This window comes from Sarcophilus harrisii, chromosome 6 (genome assembly GCF_902635505.1).
Source record: "Sarcophilus harrisii chromosome 6, mSarHar1.11, whole genome shotgun sequence".
Lineage (NCBI taxonomy): Eukaryota > Metazoa > Chordata > Mammalia > Dasyuromorphia > Dasyuridae > Sarcophilus > Sarcophilus harrisii.
This window is the reverse complement of record NC_045431.1, coordinates 53412759-53430826: the sequence shown is the minus strand read 5'-3', so window position 1 is coordinate 53430826 and position 18068 is coordinate 53412759.

Genomic DNA, 18068 nt, shown 5'->3' with positions numbered 1-18068 from the left:
GTCATAGTCAGATGGAGCAGGAAGGTGAGAAGCGGAGAGCCTGCTTCTCCTCAGTCAGGAGCTCCAGAGCCAAGGACCCAGGTGAGACAATAATAGCGTCATAGATCATCAGGCCCGTTGCTCTCAGGTGCAAACCAGGTGGCCATTGTGACACATGAAGAAATAAAAAGTACGTGTGGAGGAATCCGCAGTCATTTCAGAAGGGTCGGACTGCGAACAGCCGGGGGACCTTTTGCAGGAGGGAGGCGGCCTGCACGGGTTGCTGTCATTGCTTGGTTTCTTTGCGTTTTGAGAAAAAAAAAAAAAAAAAAAGGTTGAAGAGAGAGTTTGGAAGAAAAATAACGTTAAAACTGATACTCATAAAACTTTTATTTTTTTTTTAAAAAAAGGAGAAAGATAAATTGTATACAATTCTAGACAGAGCAGTGTATGAAACAAGAGCCAGACTCTCAAAGTTCCTTTCAAAAGGCACGCTTTGATGTTTGTTATATTCATCAAATAGAGTGTTGCCGGATCCTCTCTACAAACAAATAGTGGCATCTGTCGAGCAGTTTTTATGCCATTCTGGGTCTGTAGTTGTATATTTTAATGAAAAACTTTGGGATCCTTTAGAACTTCCTAGGATGATGCTGAAAAAAAAAATAAAAGACTCAAAACAGACAAAAATAATCTGATCGACTCTGATCTACTGATCGACAAAGCTGTAGACACAATAATTATTGATATTTTTTTATATGATGAGGATTCCTGTTAATTCACTTTAAAATTTCATGGTGCTTCTTGTGACAATATCCTACAGTAATAATAATATGCCACAGTTCTCTAGCCTAATCTCTTTAATACAGGAATAGAGTTTTTTTAAAAAAACATTTTTTTAATTAAAAAAAAATCATTATACTAATTGATCGCTAGTTCCCAGGGACTGTAATACAGTTTGGTATCCTAGATTCTTGAGCCTAATGGAGAAGGGAGAGTCACTGTAGTGACTAAATATTATTTGTGAGCCCTGCACATGACTCTAAAAGGGATCCCAACAAACTCCTGTGTTTATTCTTATATAATAACCTGACTGATGTATTCATTTTACCTAAGGTCTTCTTACTATCACGAGGAGTATTTCAGAGGCCTAAAAACCCATCACATACTTCAGTGTTTAACCACACAGCTTTTAATGACTTAAGGTGATCCAGAACTTCTCTACTAATTGGCTAAAGCAAGAGCTTGTGTCCAAATTCCACCTTCTACCTCTGTACTTTTTGTGCAGTTTGTCTCATGTGTTAACAAATGAATTCATTTCTTCAATCTTCTTAGAATTTTAAGCTCACTTTAAAGATGAGCTAAAGTGAAACTTCTTGTATGATGTATTTCTTAGAGTTCCTATTTATTGCAGGAGTGAAAAGAATTTTATACAGCCAGGCTGGTTTGTAATGGGCTGAGGCTCGAGTTGATGCATCCAAGGTCCCAAGAACAGGAGGCTAAATAGTAATTGGACTATACTCTATTAATATACATGCTTGGAAAAAGAATGGTCCCGGCCCACTCTCTGTGCAAGTCCTGATGTGTTGTAGAGGAAATGACGATTTTGGTGGGTGGAAGCAGAGAGAGACAGGAAGAGAATCTGGGAGAGATTGAGCCTGGGTTCCATTCTTGTAGCTGCTGGTCATGTGGCTGCTGGTCTAGTTAGCTTCTTGACTCAGCTGCACACATTGCTATCGCCGATTCCCTTCTACCTCTGATCTTTCTTCACTGAGAATAAAGACTGACGACTTTCCCCTAACCTGAATTCCTGACTCCGTCTGATTTTAAAATACGCGGTCTTCATACTGGTTTCCCTTAAATAAACTGGAAAGTCATTCTCAGGATCTTCTTTTTATTTTTCTTCCTGATTATTCATTAAAAAAAAAAATCCTAAAGGCAAATGTGTCAATAATATTTAACAAATCTAGTAGGAACACCTTTCTAGCCCAATGATACTGGTTGTTGGATAAAGGGGATAACTATCTAAATAAATAGCTCTTTAAAACCTCAGGAATTAAATAATTTTAATGCATTGCTATTAATAATTTTGAGTATATTATGGTTCAAGAGAGAAACAATGCATTCTACTTCTTATCCTGAATCACTGGACTGGTACAAGTTAGGATAAGTCCAGTATACAAGTATATATTGCTCAGCATATAAATATAAACTCCCAATCCCAATTTCCTTCCTGAAATCATTTTACTAATTACTTTATTTACTAATTTTACTAGTTTAATAATTAGTAAACTAATTTACTTATATGTCTATGTGCTTTATCTCCTAATAGGCTCTAAGTTTTTTGAGGGTTATGACTATATTTTTCTTGCCTTTGTATCTTTAGTACCAAATATAACACCTGGCTCATTGAAGCTATTAAATAAACGTTGGTTATTTGTTGCTTGCATGTGGCTTCATTTACCCATAATAGAGCAGAGCAAGGGTCTAAGACATCTGTAAAGTAGAATATATGTGAGTTGTTTTCTTTTTATATGTGTGAGAATATCACTACAATGCTTGGTTCTGTATTAAATATTTTGTAGTGAGATTAAGTGAGTATGAAACCTAAGTTCTTTTCCTTGAATTCCTGGTCCTGGCTAATGTAACCTGTAATACATAACCTGTTTCACAATGGAAAGATGTTCTTTGGAAAGAATGTTGGATGTGGAATTAGAGGATCTGGATTCAAATCCCAATTTTGTTCCTTTATTACCCATGTGATCTTGGATATTTCATTTGTAAAATGAATTAGGGTATTGTACTAGATGATATCCAGTATTTCTTTGAGTTTTAAATCTATGTTCCCATACTACCAGGAATACAATGAAGAAAAAAAATACCAGACTAAAGGTAGCCTCAGAGGAAACTCTGTACCAAAATTGAGAACAAAAATATGCTGTTATTTTTTTCTTACATTTTATTTTATCACTGCTGGGCATTTGGATCTTTTGGTTTAAAATGCTGCATGTTTTAGGAATTTCTGAGAGTTAATGCTATAGTAGTATTATCAGAGACTCCTTGTACTTAAGTTCTATAATTTCATTAGAGTGGGTACACTTTATAATCCCTATAAAAACAATGATTCCTTTACAATAAGAGAGATGGTCTTCATAAGTTGCTTTGAGCCCAAAAAAATGAATCATATTTTAACCAAATTTTTGATAATGATCCTCTGTGAACTTAACGATATTGATCCTTTGATGAAATAAACTCTTACTGAATTCCTTCTCCAAAACTTTTTAATTTGGTAGGAACAATTAGAGTTTGTTTTTTTTTGTAATATTATGTATATTATTTTGTATAATATTTGTAATATAATTTTGTAATAGAGTTGTCTCCATGTTTCCTTGGGATATTAAAGAATTATTAATGGATTATTTATATATGTGCATATATATACATTTAAATTTGTTTGTTATAACTAGTGCTGAAAATAATTTCATACTTGTTGATAGTAATGTTGGCAAAATCACTAAACAAAGGTCACAAAGTCAATTTCATTTAAGCAAAAATGACTTGTGATTCACCATCATAATCTCACGAGTACAGAATGAATCTCTGACTTCATAATGGAAAACAAACCATTTTTTTAGACCATTGGTCTCCAAAATGTGTGGGGGTGCAAGTCGGTGAGTGAAGGGGAGTTGGTTACCTCTTAAAGGCTATCTTACTTCTACAAGTAGTATACGTGATTAATCCCTTGGAAAATGCAAAGATACACACCATTTCAGGCTCTCCCTGAGAGAAAATAGTAGGTCTTGTCTCCCACAGGCACTCCCCTTCAGAAATCATTGTTCCAATTTTTTCTACTATGCTTGCTCCCATTAGCATAAAATTTTGCAAAAGCCCCTACCACCTGATGGTTTCTCAAGGCAATTATAACCTAACCCCAACACAAAAACCATAAAGTTCAAGTTGTAAATGTTGAATGGGATAAATCCTCTCACCCACCCCAGCATGACCAACTTTACCTTTGAAATTTCTTTGTTTCCCTATTACCATGAAGCCAAAATACAAACTCTTTTTGAGTTTTTAAAAGGATCCAATCTGTATTTCCAGTTTTTATGTATTATTTTTGCATCTCTACACTATTATCCAACAAAACTAAGCTTCTTGTTATTCTTCAAATTCAAGTAAAAACACAACTAAAATTATCAAATGTGAATAGGAAATTAAAGTATGATAAGATTAAGTGTAGAACTCTATAAAGAATTAATTCATAGTGAATATTTTCATCTGACTTAAAGGTAAATAAAATTCATTCTGGCTTGACATTTTTGCATTGTGGAGAGAATCGTGTTGAAAAACTATTATTTATTTTGCTAACTATTTGATTAAGTTATTGTGTATTTTTTTGATAAAAATGTATACTGCTAAAGAAATTTGTATACTTGTCTAGATATATTGACCATATTAACTGAATAATAAATTAATATCCAGCAATTACTATTTCCAAGTATACAGTCTTCGATAGACTATAAACAGAGATTTTTGTAAAATATTTAACAATATTAAATTACATTAATTAGTTAAATACTGATAATAATAATATAAATGCTAAAATCATATTGACAGAACAAAATGCAATTTGCACATTTAATAAACAACATAATTCTAAAATATTGCTTGTTTCAGTTATGTCACTTCCTTTGAAATTTATTTTTTTAATACTATAGAATATACACATCAGTACACATAAATAAGTGTATATTTGTGTGTATATGTTTTTGATTGGGTATGTGGGTGTAGGAACATGGGTGTGTGTGTGTGTGTGTGTGTGTATGTATGATAAGGGTAAGTTCTCAAATACATACTCTGCTCATGTAATTAAAAAACTGAAAACTACTTTTCTAACCCATTCACATATATAAAAAAAGATATCTACACTTTATATGATGGCTTTTGTTTTTTGAAATTTTATACATATTTTCAGTGAACAAAATATAATTTCACTTCCTCCTACTTCCCAGAATTATTGAGATGGAGGAAAACCTTTATTACACAACAGATCAAGTAAAACAAATTCTCACATTGATCATATTAAAAAAATGTGTGTCTCCTTCTGCATGTTGAGTTTATCATCTCCCTTTCAGGATGTGGGTAATATTCTTCATCACTGGTTCTCTGAAATGGTGCTTGGTCATTACATTGATCAGAATTCTCAAATATGTCAGTGCTTATTTTAACAGGGTTGTTATGGCATAATTTTATTTCTAAATCTCCTTAATTAACTATGTATCAATTCATATGTCTTTCCACATGCCCTTTGTATAATTTCTTACAGCAGAATACCATTCTTACAACAGGATATTAATTCATATAAAATATTGTCATAAAAAGAGCTCTTTTTGTACATATATTGCATCATTGATTCATAACTCAGGTCAGAGTTGTACAGAATTGAAGTCTTCAATGTTCTCCCAATGTAGTTAAATAGCAGTTACGCATGTCTACATACTCACACACATATACATATACACAATCAGGAAAGAAAAATCACAAATTGCAAATTTTATATTTGGACAATATAAATGATACTTTTTTACTGGAGAAAAGTCACTTGTCATATTCAAGTATAAGGTATGTTATCTGATTCATTGCTTAGAAATATAGTTTTGTAAGTGGAAAGGGCTTACAATTCAGTGGTCTATCTAATTCAATAAGAGAGCCATTTTGCTTTCTGTGTAAGAAATTTGAGGGATGGCCGGTGACTACATGCATAATAGACAGCCATGTGTCTCTTAATCGTTTATCATATAACAGTTTAATTAACTTTAATATTCTAGTTTCCCACTCCTTGATGTGTTTTAGTTCATCAATGTCCTTCTAAGAATGTAGCAAGCAGAACTAAATATTATAGTCCAATTATAGTCTCACCATTAAAATATCATACATATACATATATATATGTATATATGTACCCCCATATATATATATATATATATATATATATACACACTCACACACACACACACGTACATATAATTGTGTGTGTACATGTGTGGTATAGTTTAAGTTTCCAGTGTATTTTTGGACAGCCATGTCAGATGGTTCATGCAAACTGAATTCATATACCTTTTAAGTCACTAGGTGTTTTTAACCATTTTTAATTTATTTTTAACATTCTTTTAAAATATTGAGTTCCAAAGATCTTCCTCTATTCATCTCCTCCCTCACCCAGTAAGAAGTCAAGTAATAGGATATTAATTATACATTTGAAATCATGCAAAAGGCTTTTCCATTTAAGCAATATTTTTAAAAAACTGTAAGAAAAACAAAGTGGACAAATTATATATCAGTTTACACTGAGAATTTCTCAGTTCTTTCTTTCTCTGGTGGTGGACAGCATCTTTTATCACAAGTCTATTGGAATTGTTTTAGGACATTGTATCAATTAGAGAAGCTTAGTATTTCACAGTGTATTATCATTAAATTGTTTCGATTATTGGGCAAAATGTTCACCTTGCTCTGCTCACGTTCCTTTGCATAAGGTGATAGAAGATTTCTTAGGTTTTTCTGAAACCATCTGGTTCATCATTTCTTATAGCAAAATAATATCACATCACAATCAAATAATAGATTGGCCATTCTCCAGTTGATAGTGATCCCCTCTAATTCCAAATCTCTGCCACCACAAAAAGAGCCACCATGAATATTTATGTATATTTTTGCTCCTTTTTTCTTTTTCTTTGATCTCTTTGTTATTTCTGGATCAAATGATATGCACAGTATCATAACTCTTTAGGCATAGTTCCGACTTCTTTTATGAAAGGATTGGAACAGTGTATAATGCCACCAGTGGGGCATTAGTATCCTGACTTTTCCATGTAGCCTCCAGCATTTATCTGCATTTTATGTAGCCACTGTGATAGATATTAGATACTATCTCATAGTTTTGGTTTCTAATTTTCATTTCTTTTATAAATAGTGATTTAGAAGATTTTATATGAGTATAGCTAGAATTAATTTATTCTTCTGAAAACTGTCAAGTAATATGTTTTGTCATTTATCAGTTGAAGAGAGGCTCTTAATTTTTAAATTGAATTCCCTACATATTTTAAAAGTGAAGCCTTTATAAGAGAAATTTCCTGTAAAAATTTTTTTTTTCCCAGTTTATTGCTATCCTCCTAATCTGGACTTGCAGGGGTTGTTTGTTAAACAAAAAATTAACCATGCAATCAAAACTATCCATTATCCTTTCTGTGATCTTCTCTGTCTCTAGATTGGTCACAAACCGTTTCTTCCCTTATCCATAGACCTGAGAGGTAAAATTATCCTTGCTCCCCTAATTTACTTATAATATTATTCTTTTAGTTTAAGTAATGTGATCATCTAGATCTTTTAAAAAAATTATTGTTTTAATTTTTCTGGTTATACATGGTATTATTTTTTAATTAGACATTTTAAATATACTTTTAAAATAGACATTATTAACTTTTTAAATAGACTTTTTATGAATCATATTAGGAGAAAATTGAGAACAAAAGGGAAAAAACTATGAGAGAGAAAGAAAAAATAGAAAAAAAAGAAGTAAACAGAACGTGTTAATCTATATCCATCTCTACAATTCTCTCTCTGCATGCAGATGGTATTTTCTATCCCAAGTTTATTTGAATTTCCTTGGATGACTGAATCACTGAGAAGAACCAAGCCTTTCATAGTTGATCATCACACATTCTTACTGTTATTTTGTATAATGGATTCCTGGTTCTGCTTGTTTCATTCAGCATCAGGTCATATAAATCTTTCCAGGCCTTTCTAAAATCAGCTTGTTTATCATTTTTATAGGACAATATTAATCTATCATCTTTATATACCTCAGGCATTCACCAATTGATGGGCATCTACTCATTTTTCCAATTCTTTGCTTCCACAAAAATAGCCATTACAAACATTTTTGTACATGTGGGTTCTTTTCCATTTTTATGATTTCCTTGGGATACCAACACAGTAGTGGCCCCTTGGGCGTAGTTCCAAATTGCTCTCCAGAATGACTGGATTTGTTCCCAATTCTACTAATAATATAGTAGTCTCCCAGTTTTCTCACATCCCTTCCAACCATTCATCATTATCTTCTCCTGTCATCTTAGCCAATCTGACAGGTGTGTAGTGATATTTCAGAGTTGTCTTAATTTTCATTTCTCTGATCAGTAGTAATTTGGACCACCTTTTCATGTGGATACAAATAGTTTCAATTTCTTCATCTGAAAATTGTCTGTTCATATCTTTTGACTATTTATCAATTGGAGAATGGCTTGAATCATTATAAATTTGATTTAATTCTCTATATATTTTAGAAATGGCTTTTATCAGATCCTTTGGAATGTAAAAATGTTTTCCCAGTTTATTGCTTCCCTTCTAATCCCATTTCAGATAGAAACAGAAAAAATAACAACAAAATTCATCTGGAAGAACAATAGGGAAAGAATTTCAAAGGAATTAATGAAGAGAAAATCAAATGAAGGTGACCTAGCTGTACCAGATCTAAAACTATATTATAAAGCAGCGGTCATCAAAACCATTTGGTTCTGGCTAAGAACCAAAGAAGAAATAGAGAATTGGATCAGTGGAACAGGTTAACTTCATAGGACAAAATAGCCAATGACTAACAATTTGACAAATGTAGAGGGCCAAGTGTATTTGAAACCAATAATCTTACAAGAAGGTGTTAACTCAGGGGAATTAAGATAATGATTCTCTAGTTTACATATACTTAGTACTTAGTATATTTCTACAAGTTGACACCTATGATAATGTACTTATAATAAAATATATAAGAACTAAGAAATCTGGGAGGGAGACAAACTTGGAGATATACAGAGAAGACAGGATATTTTAGGCTGGAGGCTGGAGGACAGACTCAAAAATAAAGACCCTTGTGGTGGCTGTCCTGTCTTCTTCGCAGTCTGTCTCCATCACAGACAGCACAGAATCGCTGGGCATTGCTGACTCTGCGGGCAGTGCAGACTCTACCTGGCAGAGAATCTACAGGGAGGAATATAGAGGAATCTGGGACAGTGTTGGCCACTCTGCCCAGGTTACAAGCCATTAGATCAGCAGAGAAGTTATAAAACATCCAACACAAACACAAAAGGTAAATAGTGAACCCCAAAATGCCAGAATCTCACTGGATTTGACCACGCCCACCCAGCACCAAGAGTGAACCAACATTGACCCAGCCCAGCTTCAGCCACTTGGAAAACCTCTCCTGTCCTAAAAGCAGACCTTAACTTTAAAAAATGAGTAAAAAAGTAAAGAGGACTCTGAGGATTGACAGCTTTGATGGTGAAAGAGAATAACAATGTTCAAACCTTGAGAAGACTAAAAGCAAATTGTCTCCCGATGAAGCCCCAAAAGGCAATATGACCTGGTCCCCATCACACAAGGCTCTCCTAGAAGAAATTAAAAAGGATCTTAAAAGAGAGTTATAAGAAAAATGGGGAAGAGAAATGAAAAATTTGCGAGAGAGTTTGGAAAAGCCAACACAAAAACTATCTGAAAAAAATTCACTACAAAATAGACTTAGTGAAATGGAAAAAGGCATATAACTCATTAAAAGATAGATTTGATAAAATGGAAAAAGAAAGCAAATCCCAGAAAAACAGAATTTGTAAAACAGAAAAAGAAAATAACTCCTAAAGTTGATCTTTTAGAATTTTGTGAGTTTACAATCACATATTCTGCAAAAAGTGTCAGTTGTATTGCCAAATTTAAGTCTGCAATTTATTTTTCTTATTTTATTGATAGAGATGGCACTTCTAATTCAATATTAAATTACAATGGTGACCATGGGCTTTTTTCCTTCACCCTTTACTTTATTGGAAATAATTCTAGATTTTGATAAATTTAAAGATTTTTTTTCCATTGATTTTTTTTTTTTTTTTTTTTTTTTTTTGCCATTTGATCAATTCTATGGGGGAAGGGACATTTGGCTATTTTTAATGGTGCTATTATATTTAATATTTTTGTGTATCTTTTATCAAGCTTTTCTGGAATCGCTCTCACTTCTTTCTCATTTTTTCTCCACTACCACTTAAGTATTTTTAAATGTTTTGGAAATTCTCATTGAGCTTGTCTCCAGTTTGCACTTTTCTTTGGCATTTTGCTTGTTGTTGTTGTCACATTGCTATTTTCTCCTGAATTTGCGTCTTGATATTTCCTGTAAAAAAAAAAAAAATTAATATTTTCCCAAATTTCTGCAGCACTTAATTCTCCAGTGTAACTGAATTCGTGCTATATTGATTTTTTATATTTGAGTCTGTTATCTAACTAAAGTTATCTTCTTATATATTTAATTAGACTTAAGGAATTTTACCTTTTCCTGTGTATTAGTTTAAAATTAGAATTAAAAGAAACTTTGTTATCCCTCATACCTTCAACTTTGCAATATTTTAGGACATTTGTTTATCTGTCTTTGAAGTTGACTTAGTATATCTTTCCCCTCCCCCCCCAAAAAAAGTTTGCTTTCTCTGTCTTTTCTTTTGTCATTAAAGAATTTTTATCTCTTTCAAAGAAATAGAAAATACAGGAGTATTTTTCCTAAGTAAATATTACAACATAGGGACAGCTTGTTGCTGTAGTGGATAGAGTACTAGCCCTGAAGTCAGGAAGACCTAAGTTCAAATGTGACCTCAGACACTTCCTAGCTATGTGACCCTGGGCAAGTCACTTAATCCCAATTGCCTTAGCAAAAAAAAAAAAAAAAAAAAAAAAAAAAAAAAAAATTACAACATTCATCAAATAGGTCCTATAAAACATTTAACATTATTAATTGTCAGAGAACAGTAATAGCAGTCCCATAGGGGTTCTAGACTACATTCTTTAAAATAGTTAATCATGTTGTATCCACTCCCATGATACTATCTGTTCTATAACCAAATTCATTGTTTTTCTAAGACTACATGGACTTCAGTTAGTTGATTTCTCCCCATAATGGTTTTTGTTCTGTTTTTCTTGTTTGTTTGTTTGTTTATTTTTCCAGGTTATTGTGTAACTTTGAACTTTATGTTAAAGTTGTGCAGTCCTCATCTTGATGGGATGGGGTGGAAACACAAAAGGCAAAGCTTCTTGCTTTTTCATGTTGCTGCCTCCAGAGATTTTGGAGAGCTTTAAGTTTCCAGTGCTATCTTTTGTCTTTCTTTGTATTCTCATCACTTAGCAAGATGCCTGGCACATAGGAAGTACTTAATAAATATTTACTAAATGTAATGATCATGAAGAAATACCTTCATGCAAAAGATATTTAATGTGTTTATTTGTGGAATAGCCACTTTACTTTGCATCATTTGATATACATGATTCTACATGATCTTCAAAATCTGATTACAGAATTTCCTACTGTATACAAAATAATACAAAAATTGAATGGACAATAACTTGTGAAACTTCAGAAAGAGACAGTGAAAGATAGACACAAAAAGAAAAAGACAGAGGGATATAGACAGAGAAATAGACAAAATGTAATAAAACAAAGTAGAAAATTATTTTGGGATTTGTCTTTGAATTGATATAGGAAATTCTCAGCTGGGAAACTATTTCAATATTAATTCCCAACTGCTCTGTAATTTATAGTCTTAAAGAGTTGTCTAAGACAATCAAGAGATTAAATAATTTTACCTAAATCACATTGCCAATATGGCGCAAAGATGGGTTGTGAACTTAGGTTTCTATCTTCTTGACTAGTTTTCTTGTGGTTCATAGCACTTTCTCTCTATGGAAAAAAAATGCAGGAAAAGAATAAATAAAAACATTGCATATCTTGATGGTTTTGAGGGAATATGTGAGTTTCATAAAACAATAGAAAAAACTGATGAATAATCTAAAAAAATCTGGAGTTTGACCCTATGTTTTAGATTTCTTTTTCTACCTCCAAGAATGTGAAACTCAGAATCAAGCTCAAGAACTGGGAAATCATGAGAATTCGACTTGATGGAGAGCCTTGCCTATATTCAAAGGGATGAGAATCATCTGCATCTTGATAGCACCAGGTCTGTGCCAGGTCTCATGAGGGCAATTCTGACAATGTTTAGGGAATTGGCTGAGCCAGCACAAATCACAGGTGTATGAAACAAACGACATTATTGAGCTTTAGCTGAAACACATATGTTCAATTTTTAAATCATAATTAAATAAATATATTTCTTTTTTTCCCCCTGAATTGTTCTAATGACATTGTTTTAATGGAAAATTAAACCTTTTGTTTGGCTTAATGATGTTTTAATTTCAGGGAAGAAAGAAAACATTTAACCTTGCTAATTTTTTCACCACAGTAATATCTGACAGACGGTGTAGAGATCCTGGATGCTGGCACCACTAATGAGCACTAAAAGGGCTTGGCTCTGTCCCATGTCTCATCCTGTGCCATCTAAGCTTGACAGTGGCCAAGACCAGCAAACAAGCCATCAGGTCCTAATATGTCTAATTAGATACAACTGGCCTATTATAGGGGTGATGATGGTGGGTCATCATCATTTTTGAACAAATGCTTAATATTCGAGGCATAAGATTCAATGGGAGAAAAATTTTAGGTAGTTCCCTTTTAAAAGTTCATCTTTTTAACATTTCCATAAAATAACAAGCCCACTTTCTTTGATTTAAGAAGTACTTTAACATGGTAGAATCATTTACAAAACAGTAAATTAAAGGCTTATACTTTTTAATTAAAGGGGGAAGGAGATAGAAGCTTGTTTTGACACTTGTTATTACATCAATATAGTATAAATCCCATAAGGAAACTTCTTTCTTGCAAACTGATAATTCACATAATTTATAAACATAAAGAGTGAAGCAGGACAATGAGAGGTCAAGTGTTTAAATAATATATTCAGAAGCAAATAATTATTATGTGTCAATCAGGACTTAAACTGATTGCAAATTCTATATACAATGGCATACTATCTACCATTATTCATTTTACTTTATTTTTAATAAATTATTACCAAATAATGCTTTTAATGCTTATTAAACCAATTATCTAGTGTCACACAACAAATAAGTAAAAGACGATGGGTTTTATTAAACAGTTTTGTCTCATTGTTTATTGAATTTAAATCATGTTTATTTTTCTTTAAATAAGTTCTTTTTCTAGTGTACTAAAATGACTTAAATTACTCATATCTTCATATCTCATGCCTCATTTCTACTCTCCATCATCATGCTAATTCAGGTTTTATTATCTTTTCTCTGTATTATTACAAAGCACTACATTTAGTCTTGTTCTACTCAAATCTCATGTGTGCCATATTTTAATGAAGATAAATAAAATATTATGCACATAATTAAAATAAGTATCTATTGTCCATATATGTAGATATAATATATAGAGACATATAGATAGATATCTGTACATAAAAATATCTATAGACATACAGAGACAGAGAGACAGAAACAGAGACAGGGACATAATTCCTACTACAGTTTGAGTCATATGGATATCTCGAGGTAAGAAATCTGGTCCACAGTTGGCTAAGTGGACATCAGATCCTTACTAAATTCAATATTAACCTGGTGAGCCACAGTGGATGAAGACCGGACATGATACTTAAGAAAGAGGAAACTGGCTCAGATTGGGAAGGAAACAGGTCAGATTTTCTTGCAAAGTACAAATCTGTAAGTTGCACATGTACTTCCAACCTGGACAACTTAGAAAAAAAGAGAAGGGGAAAAAAGGAGAAATAAGGATAGGGGAAAACAAAAGAAAAATATAGAGAGGTTTTAGTGCATTGTAAAGTCAAAAAAAGTCATTACTATGATGTGGCAGATAAAGAAATTAATCTGACCATAAACTTTGGTAAAGAGGCATGGGATTCAGAAAGGACAGTGACTATTACTGATATATTCTGCTTTGGTGAGATTATAAATATAGTATCTTTCTTTTTATTATGGTTGCCAAATTTTGGAACGTTATTGATAAGGTAGAATACAGAAGAAACTTAGATAACCAAGAAAGACCACAGTCAATCAAAGAATCCAAAAACATTTATTAAATGCTTACTATGCCCCAAGAATGCTTTCTTTCTTCTCAGCTCAATACCAGAGAACTGGGATGTATTTATTTTAAATTTGGATTTTGTTCATATATAAGAACTCTGTAAATGAGGATGTTGGTGGGGAAAAGAATCAGGGGTATAAAATAGATCATGTACAGGACAATTTATTTGTTTTATTATATATAAAATAATAATAACACATTATTATTTAGTTAGTTCCCATACACACAATATATTCTTAATGCAAAAGGCTGGCAACCATGTATCAAAAGACAATCTTTTAAGGAGCCTTAGAAACTGCTATTATATTCTGCCAAGAATTTGAGAATTTGGTAGTGCTGAATAGACATTCAACATTTAACTTGATCTCTTATCAAGCCAGGGAGAAGTTTGGGATCATCACCCTCCCTTTGTCCCAAGATGATCTTTTGGAGATGTAGTAAAGAAAATTTCCGGTATAGTTTAAGAACATTAAGAGTTCCAGATGTCATGAACCAACAAAGTGGTTCACAAGACTGGTCACATCCATCTTGGGACTACTGTTCAGTCACTTTTATATGCAGAAAAAGAAAGAATAATGTAAAGAACAAAAAGAAGAGATAAGTGGGGCCTTTGGGTTTGCCAAGAGAGATCATGTGATTTTACCCGTGAGCATAATGAGGAAAGGTTGCCCACCTATTTTCTTTTCTTTCCAGAAAGAAGTTGAAATAGTCCTGAAGTAATCAGCAGATATGAATTGGCTTCACCTATTTAAGACATCTTGAATCATTGACTCTTCTTTCACAGTGATCAATAAAGAAATTGCTTTGCTATTTTAAAGCACTAGTTTTTCGACTGTAAAGGCATAGATATCACTAAAAGTTGCCAGAAAACTGTGTGTATACTCCATGAGATCATTAATGAAAAAGAATAATATTCTAAAAAGAATTCTCTCTATCAGACATTTTTCACATCTATCTTTTGCTTGAATATATACCGTCAATCCAGTGAGGGGAAATATTCTACCATCTATGGAATACTTTTTCATTTTTTCATTTCTTTTATTGTTAGAAAATGTTCCCTGTTTTCTTTGAGCAGAAATTCACCCCTGTAATTTCCTTTTATTCCAGTTCTTTTTTATGTTTTAACATTTTTAGTTTCCCTAGTTACATGAAAAACAATTTTTTACATTTGTATTTGTGGTTTTAAATTCCATATTCTCTTCCTTCTTCCCCACCTCCAAAGAGAAGACACATGGGAAACTATGTAAAACATTTTCAAAAAAGTCATATTGCAGAAGAAAACAAATCTATCACCCAAAAAATCCTTCAAGAACAATAAAGATTTTTTTAAAAAAAGTATGGTTCAATCTGTATTTAGAGACAATCAGACTTTTCTTTGAATATTGATAGTATCTTTCATGATAAGTCCTTCAGAGTAATCTTAGGTCATTATATTTCTGTGAATAGCAGTCATTCATTGATGATCATCCCACAACATTGCTATTGCTTTGTACACTTTGTACTGTGTATACTTTGCTTGTGCTCATGTAGAACTTACTAGGTTTTTCTCTGAAAGCAACCTACTCATCATTTCCAACAAAACAATAATATTCTATGATAATTGCATATCTTAATTTTTTCAGTCATTCCCCAATTGATAGGCATAGTCTCAATTTCCAATTCTTTGCCCTGAGAAGAGAGCTCCTAAAAATATTTTTGCACATATATGTTCTTTTACTTTTTAAAAAAATATCTTTTAGAATTCGAACCTTGTAGTAATATTGTTTGGTCATAGGAAATGCATGATTTTGCAACCCTCTGGGCATAGTTCATATTTTTTAATCATATATTTTGATCATTTGGAGAATGGCTCTTAGTTTTATAAATTTTACACATATATTTGAGAAATGGCACCTTCTTCAAAGAAACTTCCTTCAAAATAATTTTCATATTACTTTTATTAAGTATGTTTCTCTTTTGTTTATTTAATTCTCTTTCCTTTCATCTTGTCCCTCCTCAAAAACTGTTTTGCCACTGGGCACCCCTTCCCACAATGCCTTCTCCTCTATCACCTTCCTCGTTTTTGTATCCCCTTCCACTCCTACTTTCCTGCAGAATAAAATAGATTTCTGTATCCATATTGTATGTATATTATTTCCTCTTTGAGCCAATTATGATAATTCTAAGCTTCACTCACTCTCCTACTCCTTCTCTATTCCCCTCCACTATAAAAGCATTTTCTTTCCTTTTTTTATGCCAGATAACTTATGCCATTATACCTCTCCTATTCCCTTTCATGCAATATATTCTCCTCTCACTTCTTTTTTTTTTTAATTTTTTTTATTTAATAGCCTTTTATTTACAGGATATATACATGGGTAATTTTACAGCATTAACAATTGCCAAACCTCTTGTTCCAATTTTTCACCTCTTACCCCCCCACCCCCTCCCCTAGATGGCAGGATGACCAGTAGATGTTAAATATATTAAAATGTAAATTAGATACACAATAAGTATACATGACCAAAACGTTATTTTGCTGTACAAAAAGAATCAGACTCTGAAATATTGTACAATTAGCTTGTGAAGGAAATCAAAAATGCAGGTGTGCATAAATATAGGGATTGGGAATTCAATGTAATGGTTTTTAGTCATCTCCCAGAGTTCTTTTTCTGGGTATAGCTAGTTCAGTTCATTACTGCTCCATTAGAAATGATTTGGTTGATCTCGTTGCTGAGGATGGCCTGATCCATCAGAACTGGTCATCATCTAGTATTGTTGTTGAAGTATATAATGATCTCCTGGTCCTGCTCATTTCACTCAGCATCAGTTCGTGTAAGTCTCTCCAGGCCTTTCTGAAATCATCCTGTTGGTCATTTCTTACAGAACAGTAATATTCCATAATTTTCATATACCACAATTTATTCAGCCATTCTCCAACTGATGGACATCCATTCAGTTTCCAGTTTCTAGCCACTACAAAAAGGGCTGCCACAAACATTCGTGCACATACAGGTCCCTTTCCCTTCTTTATAATCTCTTTGGGATATAATCCCAGTAGTAACACTGCTGGATCAAAGGGTATGCACAGTTTGATAACTTTTTGAGCATAGTTCCAAACTACTCTCCAAAATGGTTGGATTCGTTCACAACTCCACCAACAATGCATCAATGTCCCAGTTTTCCCACATCCCCTCCAACAATCATCATTATTTTTTCCTGTCATCTTAGCCAATCTGACAGGTGTGTAGTGGTATCTTAGAGTTGTCTTAATTTGCATTTCTCTGATTAATAATGACTTGGAGCATCTTTTCATATGACTAGAAATAGTTTCAATTTCTTCATCTGAGAATTGTCTGTTCATATCCTTTGACCATTTTTCAATTGGAGAATGGCTTGATTTTTTATAAATTAGAGTTAATTCTCTATATATTTTGGAAATGAGGCCTTTATCAGAACCTTTGACTGTAAAAATATTTTCCCAGTTTATTGCTTCCCTTCTAATCTTGTCTGCATTAGTTTTGTTTGTACAAAAACTTTTCAGTTTGGTATAATCGAAATTTTCTATTTTGTGATCAGTAATGATCTCTAGTTCTGCTTTGGTCATAGAGACCTTCCCCTTCCACAGGTCTGAGAGGTAAACTATCCTATGTTCCTCTAATTTATTTTTTTTTTTTAATTTTTTTTATTTAATAGCCTTTTATTTACAGGATATATACATGGGTAATTTTACAGCATTAACAATTGCCAAACCTCTTGTTCCAATTTTTCACCTCTTACCCCCCCACCCCCTCCCCTAGATGGCAGGATGACCAGTAGATGTTAAATATATTAAAATGTAAATTAGATACACAATAAGTATACATGACCAAAACGTTATTTTGCTGTACAAAAAGAATCAGACTCTGAAATATTGTACAATTAGCTTGTGAAGGAAATCAAAAATGCAGGTGTGCATAAATATAGGGATTGGGAATTCAATGTAATGGTTTTTAGTCATCTCCCAGAGTTCTTTTTCTGGGCATAGCTAGTTCAGTTCATTACTGCTCCATTAGAAATGATTTGGTTGATCTCGTTGCTG